The following is a 19,718-nucleotide window of genomic DNA, read 5'->3' as shown; positions in this document are numbered from 1 at the left end:
ATGAAGGAGTGGATTTGCGTGTTGAAATCCCGGTCAGGTTACATTTTTTTGATTCATGTTTTCTTCATTTATCCCAAATCCACTCTTCCATAAAATTATTTGGTACTTTTATTTCGAAACATAAATGACTATATGCATTTGTGGACCAGGCGCCAATTTATTGAAACTGAGATATCTGTATCAAAATTACTTTTCTATTGGATGAGGAACTTCGACGATTTTATAAAATAAGTACCCTACATGTTTGGGATTCTTTTTGATAAAATATCACTACTGACTTTTTTAGTTTCCTTAGGCAAGGCGCGCACTGAAGTAGTGTGGTAGTAGCGAGGTATTGGAATGGTGAGCGGTATAGGGATGGTCAGCATATGGCGTGGCGATCAAATAGCAACGAAGTGGTATGGAAATGGTGTAAAGCGCATTGTAGTGGCAAACAACGTTGGTGTACCGATTCATCATGTCGTCCTCAGAGGATGAAGATGTTCTTTTACTTGTGCAACTTGCTAACCTGAATGCTAAAAATCAGGAGAAGGAGAAAAAACACTATTGGGTTCATCCCCTATGGCAGAAAAATAAAGAATTTGGAATTTTTAACGTATATAAAAAGGATTTGAACTTGGACGACCAAAAATTTAAACTTTTCTACCGAATGAAGAAAGGGACATTTTGCAAGTTGCTGACAAAACTACGCTCTATGCTTCAAAAAAAGGATACAAACTTCAGAAATTGTGTGTCTCCCGAAGAAAGACTTCTAGTAACACTGCGGTAAGTACGATAGAAAATATAAATAATAAGCACTTAAAATAATAAGTATTTATTAACAAAATGCAAACTTATAAAACATTATTTTGTAACGCATACTTAGAAGGTATCTGGTAATAATGAGGTTTTTAGATAACTATACTGACTATTTGGTAATAATGTATCTTGTGTAGGTAGCTGATGTACTGTCGAAAACGAAATATCTTCATAAGATGGCTGTGAATCAGCTGTCTCACATCGAGGTGGAGTACAGTTAGTACATGCTGCAGATGAACGGATGGAAGACATGCTGTCTGCAGCAAGCGATGAATAAGTAGGAGTTGGGGAGAAGAGAGGTGCAGAAGTAAGAGGTTCATCCAAGATTTCACCGGCAAGATTTAGGATTCCCACTTTATATTTTCTTTTCTGCTTGTCCGTCATTTTTTTCAAGTCTGGCAATAAACTCAACAAAAACTGCACATCGGCGTCATCATTAGTTAAAGCAGGTGGTCTATAGGATGCTTCCTTTTTTTTATTGAAATATTCCAATGCAGATTTGTTAACGTCTTCCAAAGTTACTTGATTCTGAGTATTTTTTATTATTTTAGGTTTCTTTACACCGAGTACTGACAAACTGGATACACTTCTCTTTTGTTTTCCTTGCTTTGGATCACGGGAATCGTTTTTTACATTTACATTTGATACATTCTGGTCGACTTCTTCAGTAATCGACTGTTCACCATCACTATCGTTATTTCTCCCTTGATTATTTTCATACGTTCCAGTTTTCTTTGCACTTCCTAATTGTTCACTTTCAAGCTCTTCGGTCTGTAAGTCTTCCGTAAATATTTCTTCATCAAGTATATCTGCCGCTTCATTATCCTTTGGTGCGCCAACATTACCCTTAGGTTGACGTGACTTTGTGAATGGTAAAACAAAACATATGTACTCCGAGAGATAGTAAGGGCGTTTTACTGATGCTCCAGATCCAGATGGCACGTATGTCTTTAAATGTTTTGTGTAACTTCCACGTAGATTCTTCCACCTTTTCTTGCAGTACGCAACGGTAGCTGTAATATTAACATATATATTATATATGTATATATATATATATATATATATATATATATATATATATATATATATATATATATGTATGTATATATGTATGTATATATATATATATATATATATATATATATATATATATATATATGAATAGATTAGTACTCTTTGATCATTCCCATATTGATTTCAATTTAAGAGCCACCGGTATACAGCTGTTTCAGCCTATTGGGCATCGTCAGTACCGGGCAGGCGGTCCTCGATTGAAGACAAAATGAGAAAAAACCAAGAAAGTACTTGATAAAAATAGCTGCGTAAACGCAAGAGACTGCATTAACCTTTCTAGATTATATATATATATATATATATATATATATATATATATATATATATATATATATATATATATATATATATATGTATACATAAGGAAATGCAAATCATCCTAGCTTTTTGGACACTATTGAAAAAAAAATGCAATTTCTTATATTTTGGAAAGTAAATGCCATACCGCTTGCTGCGCTTGTAAGGTAAAACAAATTACTAAATTATTGTCTTTGTTTCCAGGTATTTCGCAACCGGATGCAATCTAAAGGCACTATCGTGTTATTTTTTGAGAGGTCATACTACCATTAGGGAAATAATTGCGAGAACTTCAGAAGTAATTTGGGAAGTTCTACAACCAACTTATCTTCCTAACCCTACCAAAGAAACATGGGTACAATCGGCTCAAAGATACTGGGAGTTATGGAACCTGCCAAATTGTGCTGGGAGTATAGATGGTAAACACATTAGGATCAAACGTCCACCAAAGTCAGGTTCCGAATTTATAAATTACAAAGGGTATTTTTCCATTGTTTTGATGGCTGTGTCAGATGCAGATGGATGTTTTTTGGTCATTGATGTAGGAGAGTATGGCCGAAACAGTGACGCGAGGGCATTAAAAGAAAGTAATTTTGGAAAGAAATTAGCCAACGGCACTTTAGACTTACCAGACCCATCTCCATTACCAGGACAAGACACAAATTTTCCATTTTATTTTGCTGCAGACGAAGCTTTTCCATTGATGTGTACTATGATGAAGCCCTACCCTAAAAGAGGCTTAACAAATAGGAGAAGGGTGTTTAATGGAAGGTTATCAAGAGGTCGCAAATCAGTTGAGTGCGCGTTCGGAATGATGTCATCCAAGTTCAGAATTTTACACACAACAATTGGTCTTAATATAAATACAGTGGACAGTATTGTTAAAGCAGTATGCGTATTGCATAATTTTATTAAAAAAGAGGAAGGTGTATTTTCGCGCCCACGAGGAAAGAAAGGAAACGATGATGACATAGAAGTAGAAAATGAAGAACAGCGTGATCCAAGACTCTAAAATCAAAGAAGAGCTACCAATCCAGCAATTGCTACACGAACGAAACTCTGTGATTTTTTCTTCACAGTGGACGGCTCACTTGAAGGTCAAAAAATATTTTGTGTATGAAGACAAAAGTATTAACACTTATAAACAATAGGCATGCGAGTACTGGAGAATCACAAAATAACCAATATATTTTTCAAAGAACCAAATTTTTTATTACTTACCTTCTTTCCCTATGTCTTTTGCAATTTTGGACCAAGCCCGCTCTTGCACATGGCTCATATGATAATCCTCCCGCGTATTATCATATAGACAGGGATATGCCTCTACAAGGGTTACAAAATGTATGTTGAATTCATGGTCATCTTGCATGTTTTTTCGTTTTCGTATAATTTTATTTTCATTCACAAATCCACGTCGTCACCAGTCGCTTGCCACTCGAAAATTAAGCTTGTCCGAGCTCAGTGGCACCAGACTGACATCACGCCACCTGCAAAATACCACTGCACCACTATTCCATTTTGATACGCGCGTCTTCATTTGTTTACATAGACTTTACCGATTCCACGTGCCACTTGGTCATCACGCCACCGCCACGGCAATTGCTGACCACTTCAGTGCGCGCCTTGCCTTAGACATAATTAAAAGAAGATGTTTGAAGGTGGTTGCTAATATTTCATGGTGCATTTCATCAGTTCGGACTTCCATTGTCTAATATGATATAAATTGATTTGAAATCCCTGAAAGAATATGTAAAGAAATTAAAAAAGTTAGCTGAATAATAACAATTATATTGAGTAAAAAACTGAAATTACAATGAAATAAAATACAAGCAACAACCAAAAAATCAAAAAAATTCAACTATCAACAGGAGATAGAAATTAAAAAAGTAAGTATTAACAAGAAATTAAATTTAAAAATTAAACGATGCCAAACCAAGTTACTTCAAGACGTTTCGATTGTTAACTGGACTTATTCCTCAGAGATCTGACTATTTATAGGTCATTCAAGTGCTTTCACCTATCCCATCTTCCCTATCTCATCGCTTCATCGGTTTTAGCGGAAGCTGACTGTTTGGTGTGTGTTGATCGTGTTCCGCTTGATTAGAGGTTGCCATATGTTGCGTATCTCTACGATAGTTTGAATAAATGCGGAAATCATTTCTTGTCAGGCCTAACAAAACTGGATCTTTCTGGTTAGTAGCCGAAGCTCCACCAATTCTGCGATTTCACACCTAAGCACCACCGCAATAACAACAGCGACAAAAATGCTGTGAAAATATACTGTTAACCTAACCACCCGATATATGATATCTTTTTCTATGACAAAATCCAGATTTATTCCTATAAAAACCAACGGCAACCACACCAACAGGAGCACGTATAGGAGAGCAACGTATTATCCCAGATTCGAAAGTTTTCACGCTCGCTTTCGCAGAGTTCCCTCCAATGGAAACTAGCTGATATACATTGCAATGTTTTGGAAAATGAAATGAAAAAGACAGAATTTAACTCACAAGAACACAAACTAAACTACTACAATAACATCAGTAACTTTCCTTACTACTGCAAAATAGATACTGATGGATCAAAGACCGACTGTGCATTCCTTGTAGATGGACGGACACCTCCATAGCTGGTCGATACACTCAACGACCAGCGTATACACAACAGAAATATATTATGCTATATACTAACCTTTACTATTCTGTGAATTTGGACGAAACGAAACTCATTTTCTAATTTGTACCGACTCGATGAGTTCTATAAGATTATTTCAAAATAAGTTTACTCTTGAACCCCTTGTAAGGATTATTCTTGCCAGAATTTATATTATGAAGGAAAGCGGTAGAACTGTCAACTTCATGTGGATGCCTAGTCATTGTGGCATAAAGAACAACGAGGATGCTAGAATGATTGCTAATTCCAACGAACTTGAAGATGTGCCACTCCACTTAGAAGATCTAAAGAATTATAATAAAAACAAAGAAGAATCTGACTAGTAGACTCTTTGGAATGAAACTGACGCGAAACTGAAATGCTCAAAATCAAGTGTGAATAAGCGAATCTCACCATTAAAATTGAACAGAAATGACACACCTTCACGTACTTCCAGGAAGAAAACAACCTCTATGTATTACATGCCATACAGTACTAACAGTACAACATATACTTGTAGAATGTCCAGAATATGAGGAAACCAGGCAAGACATTCTATGTGATGATAGACGAACGTTGAGCAACCTGATGGCATTTTTGAAGGCCGCAAATATAATAGATGAAATTTGAAGAACAGAGAGCAAGTACGCGGCTAATAACCTAGCAGTTGATGCCGCAAAAAAAAGACTAATTTACTTGATAAGCAGTCCTCCCAGTTTCCTTACAGAGAGAAAAACTACCCACTTTCACCATTGCACCATCCACATTGACACATATAAGTTTTCGACGGCATGTTGTTAGACACATACTGAAACTGCTCAACAACAACAAAGCTTTTGGTCCTGATGATGTATCAATCAATCAATCAATCAAACATTTATTGAATCAGTGTTCATTTACAATCACATTAGGCAAACATCATCATAAAATACTGGCTGATACAACAGGTCAAACTATTATAGAAAAACAAATACAAAGCATAACTTAAATAAAAATAAAATCACTAAGCTACAATCAAATTATGATTATGACTCAAGGAGAAACTCATCCACAGAGTAGTATGCTTTTTGCAATAGAAAAACCTTAAGCTTCCTTTTAAAGACATTGATGTTTGAGGACTTAATGTCATTACTAAGCTTATTATATAGTTTAATCCCACAGCACATGGGGTGATTCTTCGATACTGTCAATCTACTATAAGGCTGATAAAGTTGAAGGTTATTTCTGGTGAAATGTTCATGGATTTGCTCATTTCTAGGAATAATTGAAATATTTTTTCTTATATATATCAGAGTTTGGTAGATATACAAACTAGGCATTGTTAATACACTATAACGAATGAATAATGGCCTGCAGTTTGCACTTGAAGATGCCCCAGCCAGAATTCTGATTACCTTTTTCTGAATAACAAACACTTCATCAGCTTTAGCTGATAAGCCCCACTGTTCAAGACCATAGGAAATCACTGACTGAATTAAACTGTGGTATAAAAGCATGAGAACATCAAAAGAGACTGTTTGTTTCAACCTACGAAGTAAATATATATGTTTACTGAGCTTCAGTTTGACACTATCAACATGGAAACTCCAGGTAAGTTTATTATCAATATCAACACCCAAGAATTTAGTACAATTAACTTGATGTAAAGTTTCATTATTTAATCTTACTAAATAGCTTTTATCAATAGTTATATTTTTAGTAACAAAGTTGAGCATTTGAGATTTGGCAGAATTTAGCAGCAGACCATTTGTAGAACACCACTCCTCAATTTGATCAGTTACTTCATTAGCTTTGACAATTACTTCGGACATAGTTTCCGCAGATACCAAGATATTAGTGTCATCCGCAAAAATTATAATAATGGAAGCTTTCGAACAAAATTTCGGAAGATCGTTAATAAAAACCAAAAATAAAAGAGGTCCTAAAACAGAACCTTGAGGTACCCCTCTTACTATACATTTACTTACAGAGTTAATTCCATTCACACAGACCAGCTGACTACGGCCAGTCAGGTAAGATCTAACCCAATTCAATGCAGGACCACGTATACCATAAAACTGCAATTTGTGTAGCAGTATGTCATGGTCAACGAGGTCAAAAGCTTTGCTCAAATCAAAAAATAACCCCAGAGTTTGCTGTTTGTTTTCCAAGATTTCCAACACATGTTTAATGAGTTGATCAATTGCGCCAACAGTGGATTTATTTCTTCTATAAGCATTCTGACTAGAAGAAAATAATCTAAATGATTCAAAGTAATCATATAATCTTTGATAGAAACAGTATTCAATAATCTTAGAAAACTGACTAAGTAGCGAAATAGGCCTGTAAGATGCACAGTCAGATCTCGAGCCCTTATTTTTATATATTGGCAAAACCTTTGACATTTTCAGTATATCAGGAAACCTCCCCTCTATGAAAGTGGAGTTAACTATATGAGTCAAAGGCTCAGAAATTACATTGGCAACGTTTTTTATAACAAGACCAGGAATTTCATCAATACCGGACGATTTTTTCTTACAAACTTTTTTGATAACTTGTTCAATTTCCATCTTAGTTGCTGGATATAAAAAAATACTTTGATGTGAAGATGACATATAATTAATATTTTTAGTATCAGGTTTGGATATGCTACTGCTAACAGTTGAAAAATACTCACTAAAAAGGTTGCATATAGCAAAATCATCAGAAAGAAGGACCCCATCTTCAGCACTTTCTAGACAAGGTATTGCATTGCCAGAATAACCAGTCTGGGATTCCATGATGTACATGTCATAGTGTTCAAAAAATGCGCCATTTAACGCTGAAATAATTTGTAGGCTGTTGCCTTAATAAACAAATTTGACTTGAAAGACTGCTTGAGTTCAACGTATACTTTATGTACAAAAATTTTTCGAAATAACTTCTTGTTCTGATGATGTACCTGTCATCGTGTTCAAACAAAGCTCTATTGAAGCTGCACGATTAACATTCAGCTTTTTGTCTTGAAAAAACTTTTTTTTTCTCTTTGAAAGACTGCCCAAGTTCAACCTATATTCAAAAGCAAGAAAACTTTTCCAGTTGCTTCAAAATCAGTGATATAAAAAATTATAGGGAAAACTGTTAATCAACACCTTGAACATTTTGACTAGTTCAACATGAGCGATCAGTAATACAGCTTTCGGAAGATAATATCATATGTCACTCAACTTTGCTACTGGATAACGGAGAAATATCGAGAGCTAGGCCGTTGTGTTGGTTATTTCCAACCATGTTTAGTATTATGATTTTACTATCTTCGGAGATATGGCATGTCATATCGTAATTTTCAGTGACTGTCCAACATTCTGAATACTTTATGAAATTTTGTTCTTTGCACATAACTGACCTTTTGAACAAATCTCAATATACTGGATACGTTATAAAATATGTTCTTCACACATAAGTGATGTTTTGGAAAGATCCCAATTAATTGCGTTGCCAACGGTTTAGGTTTTTCATTTATATGACTTAACATGCACTATGGATGCACATATCTATGAATCCATATTTTTCTACTTGAATCGTGCAATTTTGACTAGTAATCTTCGATGTTGACATGAAATCTTCTTATTTCTGTTTATTTCAGGCGTTGGAATTTGTATTTTAATCTTTAGTAAGCTTAACATTTAAGCTGAACTTATGATACAGACCGATAGATAATTTTTGTTATTTATACATTGGTGCTGTTCATTTTTGCCCAAGTTTAGTGTTTTGCCTGTTTTCAGCTTACTATGATGTCATCGAGCGATATTAGGCCTATTTTTCTCTACGAATTCAAATTGAACGAAAGCACTGCCAAAACAGGCAAACAAATTAACTAGCCATTTGGCAATTATAATGTTAATGAACACGAAATTTTGTTCTGGAGATTTTAGCCTCGGAGATGAGCCCCAAAGTGGTCGACGTACTGTAATCCAAGACAAGGCTTTGAGGACTCTGGTGAAGATTGGCCAATCACAAGCGGTGTGTGTGATAACAGAAAAACTGGGCGTCAGCTCCCGGGCGGTTTTTGATGACTTAAAACGGATTGGAAACGTCAAAAAGCTGGAAAAGTGGGTGCTCCACGATTTTAACGATCGACAGAAATTGTGACGTTTCCAGGAATCTTCTTCTTTGCTTTTGCGCAACAAAAAAGACCATGGTTACTGTATGGTAGTCAGCGGCTGGTGTGATTTACTAAAACTTTCTACAACCGGGCCAAACCATCACAGCACAGTCCTATTGTGAGAAAATCGACGGAATGTAGCGAAAAGTGCATCAGCAGCCGGCACTGGGACAACAGAAGAGGATCGATCCTGCTCCACTACAATGCCTGTCCACAGGTCCGAATCACCGTCCAAACGTTAAACGAGTTTAGCGGCGAAGTTGTGCCTCACCCACCATATCTCCCAGACCTCTTGCCAACCGACTATCTTCTTCTCGAGCACTTCTATAACTTTCAATTTCACCTAATCCCGATCACCCATTTGTATGCTGATGAAATCAATCAACTGGTGTTCATTGGCAAAAGTGCAGCTTGAAATGGTGTACAAATCAATTTAACTGAATTAGTTTTCACTGACATATTACAGTTCAAAGCAAACTTTTGGAACAACCTGATACCATTTAAACGAAGTGTAACTCGTCAATCATATTTTCATTCTTAGGGACCATTTATGGACGGAAGCTTGAGTATATGCTTGGAATAATTTCATCAAAAAAAATTGAAAAGAAATTGAGACATTGGCTTACGCCAATAACACTATAATCATGCCATAAAAGCCGCAGTTTCTTTGTTGATAGAATATACCGAAGTCCCAGATATAATTAAGTGCATATCTGCATATAGATATCGCAAAGAACGTATTTAGCCTTATTTCGGTAAATACCACAACCATTTACCACCCGTTTCAACAGCCATCCATCATCGTACAATGCATGTATCACGTCGTATCTGGGTAATCACTATTAATAGCTTCTTCCTTCGGTGTACAACCCTTATCTTTTCTCGCACCTTCTCCCTGCACGTATTCATCATCCCCTTTAATATTGCTCGGCGCGGCCATTCCCGAAACACGGATCTTATCTGGATGCTCTTATTGGGGTTAAAGGAATTCCAAGATATATTTTGCGAGAAAGTCTGCAAACACAGAATTCAATTTAGATTTTATTTTTAGATGAACTTCGATACGCAGGAGAATGTTTTACATTGAAAACTGCGACTATACATTTCTTTCAGCCCCGAAAAATTGCTTCAGGCGACTGCCAAAAAATGAACGAAAATTCGTACGAAAATGGTAATGAATTCATCGTGAATAGAATTCATTAACAGCAGAATCAAAAAATCACACAGTACATTTTTCACATAACAACAAAATTAAAGAATGAAAAATCCATTAAAACCAACAAAAAATAAAATTCGATAAAACTCAAAATAGAAATTCCGTACGATTTCAGACGCTGAACTCTACGTAAAAGCAGTAACTTCATCCTCCTAGGAAGGCTTTATTTAGATCGGATCATATCGCTTCGTCTGTTGGAAAGCAAATAAGGAACTCTCATTGTCTACTATATAAAATGATTTGAAATCCAAGTAAAAATATAATAATTGAATAAATAAAAATTAAAGGAATGAAAAAAGAAAATAATAAAAAAATAAAAAAGTGTAGAGATTCCAAGTCACGTTAGTTCACGACGTTTCGATTGTTGGTATCTACAATCGTCTTCGGGTGATGACAGTCATCTCTTCTGCATTTGTCCTTTCACGATATTGAAACTGTTAGTGCTCATGTTGCCTGTTAAGTCTTATACCCCAAATTTTTTAGAACTATAGTCTTATTTATTTTCATTATCGTTTGAATAATTCTCAACAGACCAATTTTGTGGGCAAAAAAAATTCCATCAGGACTTTGAGAAGGAGAAATAGTGCCGAGAATTGATGCAGCATTTCCTCTCTGATTTGCAATGCTGTTTCGTTATATTGAAAATGATCTTGCTCTAGAATCGCATGTTACTGTAATCAGTTTTCGACCACTATCTCTGAAAAAATCGGAAGCAAAGGAATCAAAGCTACTGAATGTTTCACTACCAATTTCACTACCACTATCATTCTTTCAGCATCTTCAGCGGCTCCACCAGCAGTTTGCGAAGCTGAATTGAGATGAGAGCGAGCCAAGGTATCGACAAAGGTGAAGTCCCAAATCAAAGGTTTCCATCAGGACGTTTGGTAATTTACTGCATAATGTCGAGGGAAGCGAACTGTACTAAATTTACAACTGAGACCATGAGTACCATTTTCATCAACAACGAAACCGCACCGACATGTGTAACAGATCAAACATCCTAAACGAATACCTATTAAAATTCTGAAACTTTCGTCGTCTGATAATGTTCCCAAAGATGCAACTGGAAGTGCGTTGAGCTAGGCGCCAGATTTCTTAGTTCTTACAGCTTTGAGGCGAGCCTGATCTGTAAGGGAGTCCTTAGCTGCAACCATGAGTTCCGTAGATAACATCTGCAATAATGGAAGATCCCATGATTTTGGAGAGCCTTTGTTATGAGTTATTGGTTCATTTGATTTTTCCATCCATATTTTTTCACCTTCCGAATAAAATGAATCACCAATATCAGAGAAGAAATTTGGTAAAATAGTAGGAATCAGATGCTTTACACTATCGAATGAGGAGAGAACAGCTGGTAAGCAAGTGAAGATGATTGTCGGATGCCACTACCATCCAGATTCACCGGAAGCGAAGTTCGGATCCAGGATTCGTTTTCAAAGTTATTACTGATTATTTGTCCCAAGATTTCTCTAAGTGCTGAATCGAATCGTGCTAATTTGTTTTGACATCGAAATGTAGGGCTACTTATTAGGGTACAGGTACATTAAGTTAGGAATTGCTAAAGAGTGCTTTAGTGGAAAGTATCCAATGTGAGCAAGAAGGCTCTTGATATGAGAGGTCATCAAATTTAGGGAAGTAGGGAAGTAGTTTTTATCTCAAACATTCAGCCAAAAATTCTTCTGAAAGTGGTGCACCAAGTAGAGCCAATTCGTGCCTCACTATTGTTCTTATTCCAGGAGTCAAACTATTGAATTTTTCTACTATTGATGCATCTTGTGACTTCCAAGTACCAACAGTTGAAATTAGTTTGAAGTGATTTCGTCAGACGATCAATGGATGAGCAGAAAAGTGCAGGACCCAGAGGATCTCCTTGTTGAACTTCTCTTCCCGGCATGATGACGTTGTCCCCAAATTCAACAAAATTATCTCTTGATAACACTGTCTGAAAATACTCGTCTGTGAATCATGTTCAATGCGTTTCAGAAATCTAGTTTGAGAAAAATTGTTGAAGATGAATTTGGATGCTGATTTACGAAATGACAAGCTGCGTTAGCGACTACTTCACACCCTCCGAGAGTTCCAAATCTAAATTGTATGGGACTAAGTAAGTCCCCGAATATATTTTTAATGGTTAAACAAGAAATGTTGGCTACCAAGCGTCGAAAAAATGTACCAACGGCAATAGGTCTTATACCACCACATTTCTTCTCTAGAGCTTGTAATGAATCACCATAAAGGATTGGAAGTACCTCTGAATTGACTCTGGCAGCAAGTAAAAAGTTACATAGTTATATCAAAGAAGATATGAGCCTTTAGATCCGAAGCTTTTTTGTAAAAGATCTTGAAAGTGTGAAGACCTTAGAGAATCTAGCCCACCAGATGATCTTGTGTGAAAGGATCTAACAGAACGTAAAACATCAATTTCAGTTACTTGAAGAGGAACCAGGTTTGTATTTCCATTTCCTAGAATATTGAGTTCTAGATGGGTATTCTCGGAGGGATGTTTTGATATGGGCAACGTAAATGTTTTATTGTCAAAAGTAGTAACTAAATCAATGGAAGATAAAACTCGTATAGCCGAAGTAATATTAGAAACTTTATTGATTATATATTGACTTTTATTTTGTTTCATTGTTGGTTTTCCATCTATGGGAAATTTGGAAAGATTAGGGGAATAATTATTGTAATAATAATTATTATGTGGTTTTTTGGATGAAGCAATACAAAACAATGTATATGCAAAACACAGTAACTTTTTCCAGGACTCCAAATTGTTTGATTGAATACAATTGTCTATTGTATTAACCAATGAATCAGCAACAAACATCATGGATGATTTAGGTATTCTCTTCAATTCTGTTTCAGGTATGCTAAATGAGCATTTAATTTTTCGGAAGAGAGATTTTCAATAGGCAGAAATGTTTAAACGCTCAACGATTAAATATCATTTTGATAAATAGGGGTTGAATGATGCTTTCTCCTCACATAAATGTTAACACTACACCGATGGAGAGGTAGTTTTCATATGTATACCAGCCCATGTCTCCCCAGGGGGAGTCGTAGTTGAAATATTTGAAAATCCTTCCTTTTTGCACATCAACAACATAAAACGAATCTACCTCCTTACAAAATTTCGGTCTCCGAAAATATAGCGGTTTGGAGAAACAGTGATGAATATGCAATTTTCATATGCAAACGCGCTCCTTTTACCCTCACGGGGGTGCCCCAGTTAGAATATTTTAAAATCCTTCATTAGTGCGCATCTAAGACCTAAGATGCACAATTATAGCTTGCTAGGACTCACCAGAAAGGAAAAACAGAGATGAATGAGTGAGTGTTAAGTGAGTGCCTTTCGCATTCATAAGTATAGATTTTTATTGTCTTTCACACTAAAGAGCCTTGCCTTCACCCATGCCGATGTCGCTTGTACCAGTTGATATTTGAGTAACTGCATCGTAAGTAATACTTTCCAGTATGCTAACTTTATAATTAGAAACGTTTGGATCAAGATCTATGAATTTTTTCGAAAACAAATGATTGTTGCGAAGAATAAAGAAGGCTTACTCGAATAAGTGGGTTATTTCACAATAAAAAAGCTTTCCCTAAGTGTTGCCAATAATGAAAAATTAATCTGTTGGAATTGCAACAATAAAAATTCTTAGCACTTATCTGATTCGTCGACAGGATGGTTATTAGAAAGATAATTATTATGAAAGCACAACGAAAAGTAGCCGAGGTCAAAAATGGATAGTCCTTCGCAAATCTTCAGTCTAGCTCAGGTTAGGTTAGGTTATGTGAAATATTGTATTTGAAATTAATTTTAAAAATTATCACGAAAGTTGTTAATGTTAAACGAATAATTAAATTTATCCAATTTTCTTGAATCACCTGTGTATGTCTGTATTGTGAATTAGTTTCAGAACATTTCAATACATTTCACTGAAAATCGATACAGAATTCATTTTCTTTCGAATATATATTCAGTAGTAAAAAACCAATAAATTCGCTCAACTAGATGTGATTGAATTATGTCTATATTTCAATTTCAAATATAAATTTGTTACGACCCATTGCTTGCACCAGTTATTTGAAATTCGTATAATGAAAAATGTCTGTATAAATCAAGGCGATGTTCCGTATCTGAAGTTAGTATTAAAAGATTCGGGAGCACTTGGTTTATTTTTTAATTCCAGACACTTCGAGCGTCGCACTTTTCGTAAACTTCGCGAAAATAAAAAGAATTTCGCTTACACCATCTCACCTCGTTGAAGAACTGAAGAACATTTTTACGATAGTTGGACGTGTAATTTTGAAAGAGATGCGATTAGATTTTCAGTATTTCAAAGAAAGTTGTTGCCTAACTGTCTTTTGAGGTGATTGAATTAGTGAATTTGTAGATGAATTCGTTAGCTTTTCCTGGTTTCTCTCCAGATGAATATTATTATCAACTTGAACAATCTACCCACCCAATCAAATCATTTGACAATATTTATTTTGAATTTCCCTAGTAACTAGATGTTATCATTAGTTACAATTACGGCATATCCACATATCCAGCCTTAACATGAAGAGCACTTCCTTTACTTTGTCGATGTCAATCATTTTTGTGTTGACGCCATAACATAAAAAAGTAATTTTTAAATTTTAATACTCACCCCAGGAGACCGTAGCGATTCTGTAGAAGGGATCTATAACAAAAGAAATTATGAGGAAAACTATACTGGTTTACGTGAAATGTTGACATTTCCTTGGTCAAATAATGAGAATAGCATGATATGAATATTAAAAGTAAGGTTTTATTTTGTGAATTTCACGAACTAAATAAAACTCACTTTTAACACAAATATCATACAAAGTTTTTGCACAACTGTCCGTTTTTCATAATAAAATAGATGAATTTAATATTTCTACAAAAACACATTTTTACTTGTTATCGCATTTGCTGTCAAGTGGCCGTGTCAGGTGACGCCGAATCACCCGATTACCAACAAACAGCTCAAGCGTTTTATTTAAAGTCACATTTAAAGTTCTTGCTGGTGTATGATGTCTTGCATAATGAATAACAATAGTGAAGAATTGTGTGTTAAATGTTAAAGGAAATTTCAGCGAAACCGTTTTCTTAGACTATCTAGAAGAGAAATCAAAAATATGGATCTAGTCAACTTTGTTGAGCAAGTTTTCAATGATAAAGTCGAGTGCGCTCGTTGAAAATGGTGTTATTACAAGCAAATATTTCAAGGTAATAGCATTCTTAAAGCGGAAAAATTAAGTTATACGCACAAAAAATGAAAAACTCTCACGTTTGAACAAATCCAGAGGTTTATAAATGAGGCGCCAGATGAAAAATATTTGATGATAAAAGTTGCTACTATTTTCGTAATATATGGAGCCTGCCGGCGTGAAGAGCTGTGCAATTTATTAAAGACATTAAATTAATGGATAAATCAATGATTGTTCAAATTCCAAATACAAAAACGAAAATAGGTCGTTCTTGACTATTTTAATTTATACGTTTATACATTGACTATTTTAATAAATACGTTGCATTACGCCCTTCTGTTATCAATCATCAACGTTTTTTCTGAAATACTCAAATTATAAATGCAGTGCCAACCCAGTTGGTATAAACACGTTTGGGAAAATGTCCTCTATCATTGCTGAGTGTCTGAACCTCCAGGAACCAAAGGAATATATAGGTCACTGTTTTTGTCTTCTGCTTCATTGCTAGCAGAAACAGGAGCAAATATAACGGATATTAGGAAACACGAAGAATGGAAGTCTACAACAGTAGCTGAGGGTTACATTGATTAATATATTTCGTATAAAAAGCTATAGCTGAAAGAATAATCACAGCGTTACAGCATCGTCCTCTTCATTTCAAGAATTGAATGTTAATGACCATGAAATTGTCAACTCAGATTGTTCAAATATATTACAAGGCTCTTCAACATCACAAGGTATTAATATCAGCAGTTGTTCTGATAGAACTTTTCATATTGATGTTCAGAAATAATAAAAATGATGAAATTTATGTATATAATACATTTGTAACATAATTTAATTGTATCTATATCTATTGTTAATAATAAAACTTCCTTAAAAATTGAATAATTGTTTTGTTTATTGCTATTTGGTCGAAAAAAAAATTGTTAAAAATACTTTTAGCACTAGTGTTAAAAATATTTTTAACACGCTACTTTGTAAACATCATCTTGACAACCATTAAAAATGTCACTTCTAATGACAGTTGTATAAAAATGGAATTGGGATCATAGAGCGAAAAAGTATCTGAAATAAATAAAAACTAAATCGGTATAAAAAAAACCTATGGTAAACTCATTACTTCAATATAATGAAAAAAGTGGTAAAACTACTGAAAGATAACTGTGTAAAAGCTATTTAGCGGATTTTTTGGCCGAGGTTTGCAGATTTTCATGTTTTGTTCGTTTTTATGAGTATACTAAACTGTAATATATCAGTGAATACCCATTGAACTTAATCGAAATAAGCGACATTTGAATCAGCGCACTTTTGCCGGCATAACACAAGTCGACTAATTTCGTCGGAGGCCATTTTTGCCAGGTCCCGATTGGCGAAGGTTCCACCGTTGAGAAAGTAATAGTTGTTTCAAAAGCTTCGTCCCATCAGTATATACCACATAACATTTGAAACAACGATAACTTTCTCACCGGTAGAACCTTCGCCAATCAGGACCGGGCTAAAAGGGCCTTCGTCGACCTCATCGAATCCGAGCGCGCAATTTGTATGCTGTGTTCAATAGAATAGAACGAAAATTTTGATTATACTGAAATGCGATGAGTTCCTATATTTTCATAAAATATATAACTTCCTCAACTCATGACCAACTAAAAGTTGTACCTTTTTATAATAATAATAATAATAATAATAATAATGTTTATTTATCAAAAAATTACAATATTGAATATATCAGTAGTGCTTGAGAGATGCATAAATAAACAATGACATCACTGAAGAAACAATCGTAAGATTGCTCCTTGTGCGTGATATAGCCTCTAGAAAAGATTCAAAAAAATGAAAAAAAAAACATTCATGGAGCACATAATACAATATTTAAAATATCACAATGATTGGTTGTCAGTTTCATGCAAGATATTACATGATATAAATATCACAGTCGAGTCGGTAAAAGCGTCGCATCCAGATCAAGTGAATAACACGATCGGTTTGAAATCTCAGTGAAACATAATATACATATATCACATTACAAATTATCTAAATATCACCAATAGATGGTTAACAGTTTTATGCAAGGTATCACATGAGATAAATATTACAGTCGGTAAAAAGTCACATCTAGAGTTTTATTAGAGATATATGTCATTGTCTTTTGAATATGACAAACAATTTGTTAAAACTTATAAATTATAACAGGTTTGAATTTTTGCACTTTTTACAGTAAAATAATTTTTTGGAATATATCTCTGTCATAACTATTTAGCCAATTTTTTACTTGTTTCTTGAACTTAATGTAGTTTTGACTAGTTTTTATGGTTTTAGTTAGGTAGTAAATCCCAAGTTTTTGGACCCAGATAGCTGCAGTGTCTCTGTCCCACTGTTTTGATACATTTCGGAACCACAACACTAAGTTTTTGTCTCCTAGTATTGTATGGGTGTTATTTTAATTTCATTTTTATATATTTTCTGCAACATTTTTTGGTAATAGAGTTGTCTAACATCGAAAATGCCACTTTCTTTGTATAAATCATCGCTTGGATACATCCTTCCTTTCCCCAATATGATTTTAAGAATTTTTCTTTGTACAATATTGAGGCAATTTAAGTATGTGTCATTTACTCCTCCCCATCCTATTATGCCGTATTAAAGTTGGGACTGAACTAAACTATAATACACAGTTGTCAAATGGGTGATATCAAGGTATTCTTTCAAGAGTTTGAATCTTGATATGAATCCTCGAAGTTTATTTGTGAGATACGATATATGTAAATCCCATTTCAAATGTCGGTCAATTTTTATACCGAGGTATTTAATGGCGCTGGCTTCTGGAATTGATATATTTTGGTTTATATTCAATGGCCCCATATTCGGCAAATTGTTAGTATAGGAGGTGAAGGGTAAGTATTTGGTCTTTTCCGCATTCAAAGTAAGTTTATTGTATAAAAACCATTTATTAATATTGTTCAACTCTTTTTCCGCCTTCGCTTTCAGTTGTTGCCATGTATCGTCACTATAAAATACTGCTGAGTCATCTGCAAAGCTCAGAATAGCTCCTTCAGAGGTCATTTTCAATAGGCTGTCTGTATAGATGGTGAACGGAAGAAGGCCTAAGACCGTACCTTGGGGAATCCCGTAGGTAATCGTCCTTGGTGTACTTACTGCAACATAAATATCGACTACTTGTTTACGGTTTGAGAGATACGATTTCAATAGATCATGCGGCTTACCCCGCATGCCAATTTTTTCCAGTTTCTCAAGAAGCCTTGTATGAGAAACAGTATCAAAGGCTTTGAAAAGGTCAACAAAAATGCAAAGTGACGGTTTGGAGATGTCGAATGATTTGTAGATATGAGTCGTCAGTTCCAATATTGCATCTTCTGTAGATCTTCCTTCTCTGAATCCATACTGTTGTTGGGACAGGATATTATGTTTTTTCATGAAATGTGTCATTCTTTCTTTTATTATTTTTTCAAAAATTTTTGCTATGTGTGATATCAGAGAAATAGGTCTATAATTTGGAATTTGTTGTTTATCACCACTCTTGAAGAGCGGTTTGATAACACCTGTTTTCAAAATATTTGGAAAGATTCCGTTTTCGAAGCCACTATTAATTATGTGGGTAAGAGGGACTGTTATAAAATCTGCTATATGCTTCAACATTTCTGCAGTAAAACCGTCGTGTCCAGGACTTTTTTTTAGTTTTAGTTTTTGTATAATTCGTAAAATTTCTTCAGTGTCTGTGGGATATAAGAACATATTTTTATTGATTTCAACTGTTTGGTCTTTAAAATAACCGGGTTTTAGGATTTTGTCAGCAAGTTTTTGGCCTATTTCACTGTAATGTCTATTGAATTCATCAGAAATGACCTGTTAATTTTTCGTTATATCACCATTATTCAATACAATTTCAGTTATTTTTGTTTTGGGACAAGTTTTATTGCAGATTTCATTTATACTATCCCAAAGCCCTCATGATTTATTACTATTTTTATTGCTTTCGTTTTGGAAATATTGTTTCTTTGCTTTTTTTGTGAGTTTAATCAAGTTGCGTTTGTAATCATTGTATATTTGTTTGAGTTGTTGATCACTGGGGTTTTCAATTGATAGTTTGTAAAGATTATTTTTTTCCCTTATTGATGTTGACAACCCTAATGTTGTCTTTTCATTATTTTTCAATTTGATTTCAGTTGTATTTTTGTTCACATGATATTTTAGTCTATTGATGAAGAATTCACATTTTGAGTGGACATCACTTTGTTCATAGATGTTGGTCCATGTTTCAGTTTGTAGCGCTAATTTCAACCTTTTGTAATTAATGTAGACTTTTTTATTTTTGGG

The 19,718-nt window shown here is 34.6% G+C and overlaps 1 protein-coding gene across 10 annotated transcripts in view; it reads right to left on the bottom strand.

The window, feature by feature from the left end:
• Camta (Calmodulin-binding transcription activator) overlaps window positions 1–19,718 on the bottom strand; it is a 995,933-nt gene that overhangs the window by 822,434 nt on the left and 153,781 nt on the right. For 9 of the 10 annotated variants that reach the window (XM_074173289.1, XM_074173281.1, XM_074173280.1 and 6 more), the window contains one exon: window positions 14,819–14,851. The exons of the other annotated variant lie outside the window; for it this stretch is intronic. The gene's annotated coding sequence lies outside the window, so the exon portion shown is untranslated. The remainder of the gene's footprint in view (window positions 1–14,818; window positions 14,852–19,718) is intronic. 10 annotated transcript variants of the gene reach the window in all.

The sequence above is a fragment of the Leptinotarsa decemlineata genome, unplaced genomic scaffold (assembly GCF_025532065.1).
Source record: "Leptinotarsa decemlineata unplaced genomic scaffold, Ldec_3_MD MMD2_tig00000218_RagTag_RagTag, whole genome shotgun sequence".
Classification (NCBI taxonomy): Eukaryota; Metazoa; Arthropoda; class Insecta; order Coleoptera; family Chrysomelidae; genus Leptinotarsa; species Leptinotarsa decemlineata.
Note: the sequence above shows the minus strand (reverse complement) of the source record. Positions and strands in the feature narration are given on the sequence as shown.